The sequence below is a fragment of the Spermophilus citellus genome (assembly GCF_964194105.1).
Source record: "Spermophilus citellus genome assembly, chromosome: 4".
Taxonomy (NCBI): domain Eukaryota; kingdom Metazoa; phylum Chordata; class Mammalia; order Rodentia; family Sciuridae; genus Spermophilus; species Spermophilus citellus.
In genome coordinates this window covers 36724661-36729988 of record NC_138185.1, presented here as the reverse complement: position 1 = coordinate 36729988, position 5328 = coordinate 36724661, and positions in this window count along the sequence as shown.

Sequence of the window (5328 nt, the reverse complement as noted above, 5' to 3'; positions counted from 1 at the left end):
TGAATGTGAGGAAAAAAAGAGAATAACGGCAAAGCAAAAGGATGGATTATGAACTCACAGGAGATCAAGCACACCACCAGATGGACTCACTAGCCAACACGCAGATGGAGGACTCAAGAACAGAGGCCCAGAAATAGAAGAGAATACCTGTATTACTCATGTTTTGTGGCAATTATACCACATAACAAACCACCCCCAAAATTCTGGCTCAAAGCAGTAAGTTTTATTGAGCATATTTCTCTGTGGGTTAGGGATTTAGGCTGGGCTCACCCGGGCCCATTCACATTTTCAAGGTTCAGTTAGCTGTTGGCTGATTTAGGATGGCCTTGGGTAGCACAGCTGGAATGACATGGGTCCTTCCCTCATGTCTCTCCTTCTAGAAGGCTATTTGGGACATGTTGTCATGACTGTGACAGAGAACTATTGGATGACCAAATAGGAACACTCAAGGCATCTTGGGGAATAGACAGAACTGGTGCAGCAGAATTCTCACTATTGGCCCATGCAGGTCACAATGTCCCCCAAGAATCAAGGAAGTCCCCCAGCCTGTTGATGGGAGGGGCATCAAAGAGCATGGAGACAGATAAAGAATTGGGATCTTGGAGCTGGGTGCAGTGGCACATACCTGTAATCCCAGTGGTTTGAAAGGCAGAGACAGGAAGATCATGAGTTCAAAGCCAGCCTCAGCAAAAAAAAAAAAAAAAAAAAAAAGGAAAAAAAAAAGTGAGCCGCTAAGCAATTCAGTGCAACCCTGTCTTTAAATAAAATACGAAATAGGGCTGGGAATGTGGCTCAGTGACTGAGTGTCCCTGAGTTCAATCCCTGGTACCCCCCTCCAACCCTCCCAAAAGAAAGAAGAATTGGGATCTTAATATAGCAGAGCAATCTCAGAGACACTATGAACAGAGAATTTCTAAAAAGCTCTCCAGTGCCTTTTTTTTTTTTTTGAGGAGAAGGGAGGTATTGGGGATTGAACCCAGGAATGCAATATCTATATTGCAACTGCAATAGCTACTGAGCTACATTCCCAGCCCATTTTAATTTTTTATTTTGATATAGAGTCTTGCTAGGCTGCTCAAAGCCTCAATAAATTGCTGACACTAGTCTTGAGTTTGAGATTTTCCTTCCTTAATCTCCTTAGTTGCTGGGATGAAAGGCATGTGTCTCTGCCTGGCAAGTGCTTCTTTTTGAAGGTAGGACTATTTCATGTAAGACCTGGGTTTGAGAATTTCAGTCCTTTTCTTTATTGTTGCTAAATATATATACACAGATGTATAGATAAATAGAAACATATAAATAGAACTTATTATTATGTAACAGTATAATAGCAATGTTTTACTCCTCTTTTTAATTTATATATGACAGTGGAATGTATTACTATTCTTGTTACACATATAGAGCACAATTTTTCATTTCTCTTATTGTATGCAAAGTAGAGTCACACCAATTCGTGTCTTCATGCATGTACTTTGGATAATAATGTCCATCATATTCCACCATAATTTCTAACCTCATGCCCCCTCCCTTCTCCTCCTACCCCTCAGCCCTATCTAGAGTTCATCTATTCCTCCCATGCCCCCGATCACTACCCCACTATGAATCAGACTCCTTACATTAGAGAAAACATTTGGCATTCAGTTTTTTGGGATTAGCTAACTTCACTTAGCATTATCTTCTCTAACTCCATCCATTTACCTGCAAATGCCATGATTTTATTCTGTTTTATTGCTGAGTAACATTCCATTGTGTATACATGCCACATTGTTTTTATCCATTCATCTACTGAAGGGCATCTAGGTTGGTTCCACCATTTAGCTATTTTGTATTGTGCTGCTATAAACATTGATGTGGCTGTGTCCCTGTAGCATGCTGTTTTTAAGTCCTTTGGGTATAGACTGAGGAGAGGGATAGCTGGGCGATACTTATACATACACATTTATGTCCATTTATGTCACTCCCTTTAACACTGTTTTGCAAAAGCTCCTTAGAGTCTGCTAGTGAGGTGGACTTCAAGTCCAGCACAAGGAAGTCATAAGAAAAATGTAAGTTGGGTATATTTTGGTACCATCACCAGGGTGGCATGAATGACTGATCTCTTAAAGTATTTATTTTCCTCTACTTTATCCCACCCTAACCTATAGCAACTAGAACAACCCTTTTATTTCATTAAAGTCCTTGTAACTATATTGAATCAAACTTAAACTTGGGGTGAAAAGACCCATTCATTTTCCATGTCTGCATTGTAACTGGCCCCAAGACATACCCTGTGGTTCCCAGATATCCGTCTGGCCACATTGTAATTGGGCCAAAACACAATATGCCCAACCATCCAGCCACCAGCATCCCTTGGGAACCCTCAGCTTGGCGTAGGGCTCATGATTATTCAGAGAGGAAAAATACCTCATGTGGGCACCTCTGTCTCCTCCTCTCTGCACGCTTATTATTCTAGGTGCAAAATAAAATATAAAAAAGGAAAACCAGATGCTTGCTCATCTCCTATGACTCTACAGGGGAATTCCAATCACACAGAGAACACCCTGTCCCTTCCTCCCACCTTTTCCACCCTACACAGCAGGAGGAACTAGCCTTGGGAGGGAATCCTTTTCCTGTTCCACTGTCTGTAAGCATGTTTTCCAGATCATTCTTGACTTTTCAATTTCAGAAAACCACTTCATCCAAGGGAGCTCTAGGGTTGGACCAGCCTCACCATGTACTTCCTACTTTTTGTAGGTAAAATGTTTACTTGTCTGAAGGGAAATGGCCAATGCAAGGGGCACACCATTGCCTGATAAACAGAGCTTCACACTCATGGCAGCTGGGGGTGGTGGGGGGAGGCGAGTGGTTATTTTCCATGGTCTGTTATCAACAGGAAATCTAACTGCAGCTAATGCAGCAGGAGATTTTGGCTGGGCTCTTGAAACAAACTTTTGAGAGCCCTTAAGATAACTGTCGCTCACCTTCCAGACTCATTAATCATTGGCTAGCTGAAGCTGTGGAGTCAGGAGGAAATGAAGAGGGGACTGTAGAATACGTGTCAAACAAATCACACTATTAAGCTGGCACCCAACTCAGGAAACTCCAGGGAGAGACAAAATGTACACTAATGTGCCAAGTTAAATCCTAGCTCTGTGACTGTGTGTGTGCGTGTGTGTGTGTGTGTGTGTGTGTGTGTGAGAGAGAGAGAGAGAGAGAGAGAGAGAGAGAGAGAAGGAGACAAAGAGAAAGAGAGACTGCATGGTGGTGGAGGGGAATAGGTAAGGAGAGAGAGAGAAAAGTCTGAGGTCTAAAGAAATAACAAGGCTATGAGATCAAAAACTTGGGCCCATCATTCTCAATTACCTTCCTCATACTCTCAGCAATGAGAATTTATTGCCCTGTCTGTGAGAAGGTGGGAGAGATACAAAAAGAGATAAGCTATAGGGCTGTGTTCCTCACTTCCACGAAGAGCAAGGTAGATCTTGAAGGACTCCACTACTCTCCATTAACTTTATGAAGCCTGACTTGGCCGTAATGTTTCGTAAATGCTCGCTAGTCTCCAGCCAGGATTTTTCCAAGTGCATCTAATTGCCCACTTTATCACAGGCCCTATCAGGTAAATGGTGTTCCACCTCCTCTAGGCCTGCCTGAGGCTGACACCCGGGACCTGTCAGGCAATGAATCACAGAGCCGGTTTGGGGGCCCCCTCACCCCACATTCCTGCATGAGGGTGACAGTAAATTATGACATCTGCCAGGAAGATCAGAACTCAGCAGTGCTACCGGATGTACCTAAGCCACACAAGGGAAAAGGTCTTTAGGATGTGACTGGAGATATGTCTGAGAGTTCTTAAAGGAACAAAAAGCCTCTTTCCACAACAGCAGCAAAAAGAGATCGTCCCTGGACATTTAGTTTACTCTTTGCTGATGCTTAATGACCAATTTTTATTCTGGAATGAATCACAGTGCCAGGCAATTGTAAAGTGTCCCAGAGAGTGCTTAGATGCATCCTCTCAAGGCCACTCAGAGAAACAGGCAGCATTGTGCCCAAAGATGGGATAAAGAAACTACTCAGAAGCTTTGGTCAAAACAATATAATAGGAAGTGCATAGCAGGACTTCAAACGCCTGAAACATACGTTCTTCCCTTTACTAAGGCCTTCTAAACTTTATTCCTTGTTTTGCTAATTGCTGCTTTGGGAGCATGAGTTATATTTTTGTACATGTATGACTTTTAGTTAAAATCTGTACAAGACTGATACTGAAACTTACTATCAAAACTAATTAACTAAACACACACCAAAAAAAATGAAAGGGATTTTCATTTCAATGGATTTTCACAAGGAATGTCCCCAATATTTAAGTTTGCAAATTAGACCTAAGAGGTATTTCCATAGGTATAGAGCCTGTGCATGCTGGTCTAACATGGCTGAAAGATCTTATTTGGTGACATTACAAATTGTCAATAAAAGGTTTAATGTTCAACACTCAGGAGTGTTTCTCTGGCACCTCCACTTGCAAATGACAGTTACACATTGGACTTATGGATGGTACACAGTAAGTAAATGATGCAAAAAGAGCAAGATTTGGTTTGATTCCCATCATGATGATTTATTCATTGATAATCCTGAGTATGGCATTTAACTTCTCTGGGGTCAAACTTCTCATCTTAAAATGTGGATGAAAATATTCAGTTTGTAAGGGTTAAATGAAAAACAGTATATTGCCAGGCATGGTGGCTCACACCTGTAATCCCAGCAGCTCAGGAGGCTGGCACAAGGATCGTGAATTCAAAGAGACCGTGTCTCACAATAAAATATAAAAAGGACTGAAAATGTGGCTCAGTGGTTAAGTACCCATAGCTGGGTTCAGTCCCTAGTACCAACACACACACACAAACACACACACACACACACACACACACACAATATTAAAGCACTTTTTTTAAAAATAAAATGCTTCTTTTCCAGCTGAAACAATCTAGTATTTATTGAAATGTATGTGATGCACTTAGGAACTAAAAAAGAAAATGCTAGTCAGCAGCAGTGGTGCATGCTTATGGTCCCAGATACTGGGGAGTGTGAGGCAGGAGAATCACAAGTTCAAGGCCAGCAACTTCGATCCTGTTTCAAAATAAAATGCAAAAAGGATTGAGGATATAGCTCAGTGGTAGAATGCTCCTGAATTGAATCCCCAGTGCCTCAAAAAAAATGTTATTGTTAATATCATCTGTAGATGAAGCAACAAGAAAAATGTGGTTCAAATATACAATGGAATATTATTAAGCCATAAAAAATTGTTTTCTCATTTGCAACAACATTGATGGAATTGGAGGACATTATAGTAACTGAAAT